This window comes from Myxocyprinus asiaticus, chromosome 20 (assembly GCF_019703515.2).
Source record: "Myxocyprinus asiaticus isolate MX2 ecotype Aquarium Trade chromosome 20, UBuf_Myxa_2, whole genome shotgun sequence".
Classification (NCBI taxonomy): Eukaryota; Metazoa; Chordata; class Actinopteri; order Cypriniformes; family Catostomidae; genus Myxocyprinus; species Myxocyprinus asiaticus.
Window position 1 is genome coordinate 15,826,050 of NC_059363.1, and position 10,288 is coordinate 15,836,337.

Here is a 10,288-nt window from a genome sequence, read left to right on the forward strand (position 1 = left end):
TCAGGTGTGTTTGGATTGGTTAGAGGTGTGTGTGTTTACTTATAGTTTGGGGACAAATTATTACCCAAAAGTGAGCCAAATCAGACAAAACCTCCCTTTGGGGACATTTTGTGATGTCCTCTTTTGGAAAATTAAGCATACATACATTTTTAAAATGAATTTAAAATTCGAATAATGCAAAAAAAAATATATTAAAAAATCTGTTAGATTTAGGGTGTGGGTTAGGGTTGGTTTATAGTAATTTTAGATAGCTTTATATAAAAACAATAAATGTCTATAGTATGTCTCCATTTAGACAGATGAGCAAACGTGTGCATGCCAATGGCTGTGGACATGATGTGTTTACAGTGGATTTTGAAGCCTCATTCTCATGCATAGACCTCCAATCATCCATCTATACCTCTCTCGATCACATGTGACAGGAAACTGACCTCTGCATTCTCAAAGGGCTTAAAATCACTGCCATCACTGCTAGAACAGAGGGAAGAAAATAGAGGAGTGAAACCCAGTAACCATCAATGCCACATCCCCCCTTTTTTCTCATTCTCTCTCAGAAACTCTCCTCAGTAACTGTTTGTTTCACTAGCCTCTCTTTAATGTGAGTTGAGTTCTATATACACACACACAATCACACACACCAAAATACTTGACGCTTATATACACACTGAAGTGCAGGGCAGCACATATGTGATTGGGCAACTCCATAGAATATCATTTTATTGATCAGATTCCCAATGGCACAGTACATCTAACATGTTGTCATGTATCGGTACAAAAGCTTTTACTCTGCACAGAAATGGTTTGTCTGACACTGCCCTCAAATCGGAGAGAAAACACACACTCATTTGTTATGTTTATCTTCCACCAGTCAGAACAAGGTTGAATCTGTAATGATAAAGAGTGGCTTGGTCCACGTGTCCAAATGTCACCGAATTGTAGCAAGTCCCCACAAGGTCCAGCAATCAGAACTTGTAAATTGGTCCACCGTCCCAGAGTGTCTCATTCTCTCTTTTATTTTAATAGAAAAATAATTCATAATTCGATTTTTCCATTGTTCCATTTTTATTGCAGAGCTTTTTTAATCAATGGATAAGTTGTCCAGCTTGAAAGGAGTCATTCCATTGGCCTGTGGCACTCTCAGTAGGGTCTTTCTGCATCTGTGTGTCCTTGTAATTGAAGCCAGGCAGTACTCAATGTAATTCTCTTTGCCGGGGAACTGTAAGGTCCCTTGGCCCATGACCATGTCCTGTGAGGTTACTAATCTGGCATATCCAAGAATCATTCTCCTAGTGTCCAGAAATCTGTATTACATAGATGTTCATTTGTCATGTAATGTCCTCTGTCCTAGACTCCAGCTGAATGTGACGCATTAAAATATATTCTGCCCTTTTCGTTAGGGGTCATGGGGGAAGTGTCACTTTCCCTATCCTGACCGGCCCAGTGTCATCTTCCATGTTTCTCTCTGTGAGATGCCAACCCCTCTGTCATATCTCTTTCCAAACTCACCACTCAGCTCCACCTGCCCCCTGCCACGTGATCCTCCCCCTCACAGGGTGGTATAGATGTAAACAAACACAATGACAAAGAGGTTCAGGAAGGTGCCGATGATCCCCAGCAAGGCCAAGATGGACTCCTCTCGTTCTTCTTTACCCTCCTGCGCCCGAACTTCCTCTATGCTGACGGTGGTCGTCCCCATTCTGGCCCCCCACGGCTGTTTCCAGGATGCTTATCTGTGGAGAAACAGTAAAGCAACTTAAGACACATTGATGGACAGACTGAATGAGACAGTCAAACAATCGACTCTTTCAGTTTCTCCCTCCTTTCGTCTCTTTCTCCTTGGTCTGATCCCCTATGTTTTCAAACAGGCACTTGTAGTACTCATCCAGAGCCCAGACTAAATTCCAAGGTAAATCGTTTGGTCAAACAGCGCGGAGTATTTGATTTCCCTCTCTCAGATTGCTCCGTTGCGAATGTGGAGTAATGGACACAAAAGAGGCCGTCTCCCCCCTCTGAGATGAATTCCCCCTTTGAAAATTATATTTCCATGTAGAGCTGCTACAACAGGGTGACTCTCAGCAGCTGAAATGATTTACTGTATGTTTAAGCCTTCTCACTTGCTATTCGCCTCCGCCATGCACACTAAATTATTTCTGTTTCTTTTTCTCACCCCTCTTCCACGTACAGCACTGTCTTCTAGGTATTGTGCATGTTCCCTTTGCAAGAGCACACAAAAAGGGTTTAGCATGTGCCACATTCGTTGGAGACACATACACAAGTAAGCAACTAGGTACCAGAACATCAACCTTGATAAGCAGCCTGGGGCCAAACATGCAGCTTGGCTCAAGAAAGAAACGGTGAAATAGACAGTGGTGAGTGAGCCAAGCAAGACAATAAAGTAGGTAGATAGACAGCAATACAAATGGTACGATAGACTCAAGAAATGACGGACGGGGGTTAACCAGAAATATTAAAATTCAGGAAATTGAGCAAGAAACAAGGAAGAGTCTTACCCTACTGCGTGGGAGATCAGGGGAAAGATCCAGCATGCTGTGGGCTCATCACAGGAGAAGCATATCTGGGCTGGCGGCAACATGAGGGCCAGCTGGCCAAACGTCCAACGTCCCCAAGACCGTTAAAGAGCAAAAGAGAGAGAAATTGAAAGGTGGAGAGAGAGAGAGAGAAAGAGAGAGAAAAAAAGAAGGGAGAAATAGAGAAGGTCTACAACAGCATCTTTTTGTGTCTTGTGCGTAACGCATACAACGATCTCAGTCCCTAACATCCCTCCCCTTCTCTCACTCTCTCTCTCTCTCTCTCTATGTCACTGTCTCTCTCTATATCTGGGTTTCTCTCGTTCTTTCTGTGTCAGTATTCCAGCCTCCTTATGTATCACCAACCTGAAGAAGCCCTTCCTTTTTTTCCACACTCATTCAGTAGTTCTTTTAATTCTTTACCTAACGTTGTTTGTTTTTTTATTCTCTGATTGAACAGCTCACACCTTCCATTCAAGGGGGCTCTGAGAAATCTGCTCCCTGCTCTCCTTCCCTCTCTCTCTCTCTCTCTCCTTTTTCCAAAAGCCCCCCTTCTTAAAATCACTCTCCTCTTCTCAGTCTCCCCTCCTTTTCTCTCTCTTTCTCTCTCTCTCCACTCCCTCTTTCTTACCCACACACACACTCTTTCTGTCATACACTCTTGTTCTCCCCTCTGTCACGCTTGTCTATCTGACCCCCTAAGCATCTAAAAGAGAAGCTGCTCAGCATTTGTCACAAACACTCACCCCCACCTTCTCTCTCCTTTTCTCCACGATTGCCTTCCCCTTCTCCTTGCTCTCCTCTTTTTCTGTGGGTGTAGAAGCAACCTTACAGATGTGTGGATGCCTTCTGTCCAAGTCTGGCTACGCTCAAGAGATCGCCAACCTGCTGCGGCGAGCTCCCCACCCTGCCGTCCTCTGTCCGTTGCTGATGGCAGTCGTGTGGTTATAGGTCCCGTCTCGGAGCCTGAGAGCGCCGTGCATTGCATAACCAAACAGCGCGACTGGTAACCGCGGAAACAGAGTGAGCGAGAGAGAGGGTGGGAGGTGAGGAGACTCACACGTCAAATGTCTTTATTGCCAGGAACAATGTAGAGCTACAGAGATGAGGAAAAGAGAAGGATCCAAATGGAGGGGAAAATTCATTCGGTGAGGAAGATGGATGTGGAATGGTGGGCCAAATTCTTGTACATGTAGATTTGATGTGTCACGCACATCCTCAAAATCTGTATCTTGATTAATAGACTTTTTCAGTTGCTTTTGTGAAACTTCAGTGAAGCTATCTTCAGTATTCAAGAATTAGTTCGCCCAAAAAAGAAAATGTTTGGTAGAATGTTATGGATTGACTGTCTTAGTCATCATTCACTCTCATTTTGTGGAGAAAGAAAGGAATGAAAGTGAATGGTAAGTGAGGCAAACCTAGCATCTCCTTTTGTTTTCCACAGAAGAAAAAATAATATGGGTTTGGAACTACATGAGGTTGTGTATTGAGTGTAATGACTTGTGCGAATACCCCACACAATATCAGTCATTAAAAAGCCTGAGTTCATTAAGACTTTGTAACACAAATGGCCAGCTTTGGTTTGAGAACATTATTTTGGAGTTTTTATTGACAGTGATAGTTGAGAGCGGAAAGGAAATGATTAGGGAGAAAAGGAAGGAAAAGGGTTGGAAATAACTCAAGCCGAACTTGATCTCGAGTTGGCAGTAAGAGCACCAAGGCTTTATAAGTGCTTTTTTCTACTATCGAGCTGAGCGGTTCTGATCATGGTGAGTATAGGTTCCAGTAACTTTTCTACTTGAGCATGATTTGAGACAATATGATTACAAACCGTTCCTGGGCTAGTACTCTCAGAATATTTAGCTAACTTTACTCATAACAGAGAACCATGCTGGTGGAATGGATTTAGTGATGTGACGACTCAGGTTTGTTCAAAATCTGATTCTGATTTTGCAGCACTATAATGATAAAACAAATCTTAACCATGCCAGTGAGCCTGGATTGGTACAGAACAGCACTTAATGTTTCAAAACTCCTACACTAACCGCTATGTCAGCTTCTAGCTGTCAAAAAAGTCAAAAGAATACAAGAATGTATTTTATTGCTTTTAAAAATTATTATGTTGACATTTAAAATGAATCTCACGACCTTTGATTACAAACTCCTTACAGTAAATATACAGTCTTTCTATGTGGCCTTTAATGCTGACAGCTCTGGAATTGAAGTGTGTAAAAATGGCATCTTGTTTTCTTGTAGTCTCTGTTTGCAGCAGCCCTACTTGCATCTCAAACGCTAGCTACCATAAACACTGTGTGTGTGTGTGTCTCCCCACACACTGACTCACTCTGACCCTTGAGGAAAATGAGTCTTGTTTTCTAACTCACCATCAGTGCTCGCACTGGAAAGAAAATATAGCTCAACCTCCCACCCTCCTCCTCTATTAAGTCTGACCATTCGTTCCCCTCTGAATTTTAAGATTCTCCATCCTGCTCTTTGCTCTTATCTGGTCTCCTGTCCATTGGTGTGTGTTAATAAACAATCAACCTCATTGTCCATGTTAACATTTTAATAGAAGGGGCAGAATAGAGGATCTTTGTACACTTCTTCCCTGCCACATCCAGTCTGATAAAATGATTTATCACAATTATGTTCCACATAAATTTGTTGTCGGATCAATTATTTACTGTTTCAAACTGATATAGTCCTGAGCCCTGGGTATACGTACAGTTACATGAAGTCAATAAAAAGCTGTGCCTTAGGCACCAAACCAAAAGAGCGGAACCTTTACCATACTGAACGGATATAATTTCTCTGTATAAACGTAACTTATTGTTGGGAACTAAAGTTATGAGGAAAAAAAAAAGGTCCCTGCTGTTTCTCCGTCGTTAAAGCAGTTTTTCATAGTTTTTGCTGTAAAATACCGTCAAATAGTACAGACTATGTTTTGGCATGGACATCACACATTTTTTGTTTTTATTTTTATTTTAATTGCTACTTGGATAGTGGATCTAATGGATTGGCATATTAGAGTGAGAACAAGAATTGGTAGGGAGAGTGGGAGAAATGGGATTGGGAAATCCTGCAAACTGGACTCAAGCTCACTTTGCTTGCATGAGCGCAAAAGCTATGAGACCATGTATTCTAACAGCTAGTTACAGTTGAATGTGTATGTTTGACAGATGCTTAGTCCACAAGCTGTGTATGTGTTGTGTGTTGACATAAATTTTACATTGGCAGTGACTCACACACACCCACAGTGTTATAAGCCAACTGTAACCTTTCATTTCAGCTGGTTACCTACAGTTGATTTAGAGTCAGTCTGAACTCAATTATTTCTGACATCTCTAGCATTAAGACTAAGGATGAACTATGATCTCAAAGTGAAGATGAACCTTCTGTAAGTCTCAACTCTCTAGTTTCCTTCTATGTTCTTAGAGAACGGCTCATCATATCTCTCTCTCTGTCTCTTTGATGATTTGTATCGGCACATTTGAGACACTATAAATTGTGGAAATTATTGCACAGGCCAGTTAAATGAAATTATCATGTGGCCGAATTCCCTCGGTCCTGTGCTCCCAGTGCCATGCCAGAACATTTAAAACGGGTCAAACTGAACCCGTTGGGGTAGAAACCATGAAGAAAACGGAAGGATTTTTTATTTCATCTGCTAAGTGGAGTTCCTTGTCAACGACCCGTTGTTTATATTCATTTATTTGTTTGTAATTTTCTCTCTCTGGAGCTGTGGATCATATAATCATCAGGCTGACAGCCGGTGGTGGGCGATTATGGAGCGATCTCATTATTGTACGGGTGTGTGACCATAATATAATGACAGTGTGAGGAGAGAAACGAATTGTGCTGACTCGCAGATCTGCTTGTGTTTTCTAATATTGATCCTCTATTAGCATCGGATTCTAATTGCTTAAGACCACATTTTCTGCCCTCTGATTTGCCTCTATAGAGAGATCATTTGTAACGTTTTGCTTTTTGTGATAAATGTTGTGTAACTCATAGGCAAAACTGCGTAAATTTTTACATTTACTTCAATGCAACCATTGTGTAAGAATGCTTTTAACAATTATTGCTTATAACAACTATTAACAATTGTCAGAAACCAACAGTCTGGTCTTAATATGGGCTGGAAGGGAAAACAAAATTACATTTCTTAGTCTAGCCTTTTCTTTAACACACTTATGTACTCTATACACCAACAGTGTGCATAAAAAACTAATAATGATTTTAAATTAACTGATAATACTGTTTCTATTACAACCAATTTTTTGATCAAAAGTTTTCAGTGCCTGAAATTTCTGTGCATTTTTAATCTAAGTTTTGCACAGATTTTCTGCACATACATCAAGGGGTTTAAAACAGCAGTTGGTGGTACAATGCAAACCTTGAGCAAGGTTCTGCTGAGACTCACAGTAATGGACAGCAGTGAATTGGGTCAGCTCCGACAAGCTTTTCAAACCTGCTGCAACATCCTGCAGGATGAGTTCATACACTCCTCCATCAAACGTAAAAACTGGAGAGAGTGAGTGATGTGTCGCAAACCTTCTAATGGATGTGAGTGCACTCATCCGATGCACATTCCTGCCTTTTCCCATTTTTTTCTCTCTAAATCTCAACCACTATCATCATAGAGGGCAAACTCTTTACAACGCACACAATTCATATCTGACACAATTAATATCTGACATAGTCAAAATCTCCAGTACATGCGCATGCTCTTTCTGACTCACAAATGTGTGCTCTCTTGCTGAGTTTTTCAAGGTAAGGTGACTTTTTCTAATTAAGATGTTTGTAGTGTAGGTGTAATAACATTCTGCCCCAGTTTCTTTTGTTGTGATGTAGTTATATATCGCTTTCTGCTCATTTGAACAGTTGCCCTTTGTAAAGTAATATTCTTCTCTCCAAAGCTCTCTGACAGTGTATTTGCCCACATGAAATGCCAAATGCCAGTCAGAGGGCCTGTCAAAATCAATTATGCCTTCCTGCAAAGAGAGAGATAGAGATACACCCCTTTTACCTGGGTGGGGGCATTCATGTAGGAAGATAAATTGGTGGAAAGAATGAGAGTGGAGGATTATTAGGAAGAATGGGTGGACAGGAATGGTATGGTCATTAAAATATAGTCACAGAAAAGTGACTGGACCTCAAGATCATTTTAGCTTTGATAAACAAACGTACAGTCAGTTGACTTGTGAATGATTCATTAGTGTGTGTTATATAAAAAATACCTTAGTGAGTCTATAATAACTTGTTCACTTCTGAAATAACTTGGCTTTTTAGCTGATGTAACCAAGCCCTCTTATTTACCAAACCCTGCCCTCCAAAAATGTATCACGTAGTCAACTCTTGTCATCCAATTGATTCCTGGTGGATACAAAAAATAAAATTGTTGAATTTCCAGTTTACTTGATTTTAAAAATGTTTTACTGATTTGAGCTCCTAGGCCATGTCTTCCAGATGTTCTTTCTATGTTTTCCAGAGTTTTTTGTTACCTTGAAGACCTATTTTCAATTGTTTCCTTGACGTGACAAGACATTGAAAGGACTACTTTGCAATTTCTCATAGCATCATTTTCATGCACATCAATTTAAATACTGCATCTACTCTGACAGAAGTCTATTAAAAGGTGCACCACTTGGTTTTCAATCAGTTGATCAGCCAGGGGTTCAAAATCCTGCCCTCCTGAGGAGCCAGAAACAATGTCATTAGAGTGCTTGAGCAACTGAATCCTCTTCAGACGAAAGAAGCGCTCTGAATGATTTAGTGGCCTTAAATGTTGTAGAGAGGAAAGAATGTTCTTTGTTATCATTCGGTTAGCTGAAAGTTTTATAGCAGCTGGCAGAGGAGGGAAATTACAGCCCTGTGGTCGTCGCCATTAGCTCAATTAAACCTCTTTCTGCATAAACAGCCTCCGCTGGCACAGTTTCCTTAGATACAAGACTATTTTCCTGAAAATTACAGCTTTTGTGCAGTGTTGACACTTCTGTAAGCGAGTCATAAACATCTGGAAGTATGCCACTTTCTCATGAGTGTATTGATGTTCTGCAATGCCCTCAATCAGATTGTCTGGACACCACATTGTCTGCTGGTGTTTAAAGTAACTCTGGGAGTCACCAATGTCACCTGTAATCTCCGAAGTTAGATGGATTTAATCCAAAGAGAATGGCATTTTATAGCTGGTCTCAGTGCACAAGTGCTGTTGGGTCTGATCTGGGTCAAAGAAGAGATGGCTGCCTTGCATCTCAGAAGACTAGGCTTGTTATTTGGACTGCTTGATCTATGCCAGTACTACTCAGCCTTAACAAGATGACAAGTTATTTTGTTTTCAAGAGCCACATTTTAAAAATACCTTCTGAATGCAAACGTAACCCTTGTGTTGTGTTCATTTTGTGCTAACATGTTGTGATCCCAGTCAAAAATGACCGGCCCACTGGGATTGTTTATAAATCTCTCATATTGCACATATTATCACAACATATTGCATTACATCTTTTTATCAACTTTTTTAGTAATTAGGACAGGTTTGAACATATTTTTAAAAATATCTATTTTTATTGATAGGATTAATTGAACTGAGCTTGTTCAATTAACAAGGATCCTTTCAATTAAAGGATTGGGCACTCCCTGTGAAAAAATACAATTATTACATAAAAGAATAACCACTTGCTTGATATGAACAAAATAATTGTCATTTTAAATCTTAGAATCTGGATTTTACAATGCATGTACCTGATCCTTCCAGTTCTTAAATAATACTTTTTAATTTGCTGACAAAGAAGAACTGTTTCATTCTCATCATTTGCAAATTTTTTATCACAACAATTATATTCACTGGTAAAACCATAAAAAAGATGAGATAGCTATGTGTTATATATCATTGGAAAGGTCTCTATTAGTAAAATGCAATGAGCAAATTTCTTTCACTCAGAGGTTACACTGCAGTGAGTATAAGTGTTTGAAAAGTCCACAGATACACTTAAATATAATAAACAGGAGAGTCTTTTTGTCACATTTTTCCTAATTACTTCCCAAAACATACATATAACATAGACAATGACATATCGTAAGTTTCAGCAGACTATCCTGATTCAAACAAGCCCAAACACAACACAAAATGTTAGTAGATCTTGAAATATCCTCAGAGTGTACATGGAAAGTCGATGCACAAAAGGGTGCTCGGCACACTGTGTGTGTGTGTGTGTTCTGTGTGTGCACATGTCCGAGGACTTTGTGTGTGCAAACACACATCCACATATGTGCTCATCTAAAGGATTGGGATGCTCCTGAAAACTTAATATGTCTGTATTTTGTGGTCTAATCCATTCATTTCCAATAGCCGGTAATTTTTGACTGGGAAAACAACAAGTGTAACAAAGTGAAATAGATACAAAAAAATGTCAAGAAAATTGTCAAATTTTATTTATTTATAAAAATAAAAAAAAATTCAGATGTCATATGTGAACAAAGTTAAGGAATTTTATTCCAATTGGATTAAATAAAAAAACAAACAAAAAGAAAAGGTAAGAAGAAAAAAAAGTAATGTCTTGTAATGTCACATAGTAATGTCTTGAAGTCCCCATTGAACAGCTTTACTGAAAAAAACTTCATTGGAAAAAATGCCTTAACTTCTCTCTGTCACACACACAATCTCAGATTGTCTCTTTATTGTGTGTGTTGTTGAGTCAGTGGTCATGGTTGTACCGTCAGCCCATGTCTTGAGTCTCAGTGTGTGTATTAGAGAGATGAAG

General features: G+C 39.8%; 1 protein-coding gene and 1 long non-coding RNA gene across 9 annotated transcripts in view; one reads left to right on the forward strand and one right to left on the reverse strand.

Annotated features, from left to right (window-relative positions):
* Positions 1-10,288, forward strand: part of birc6 (baculoviral IAP repeat containing 6) — a 149,578-nt gene that overhangs the window by 105,218 nt on the left and 34,072 nt on the right. The window lies entirely within an intron of this gene.
* Positions 701-3,697, reverse strand: LOC127411174 (uncharacterized). The gene is made up of 2 exons (XR_007892226.1): positions 2,511-3,697; positions 701-1,730 (listed from the first exon to the last, which is right to left on the reverse strand). It is a non-coding gene; the product is annotated as an uncharacterized LOC127411174 (long non-coding RNA).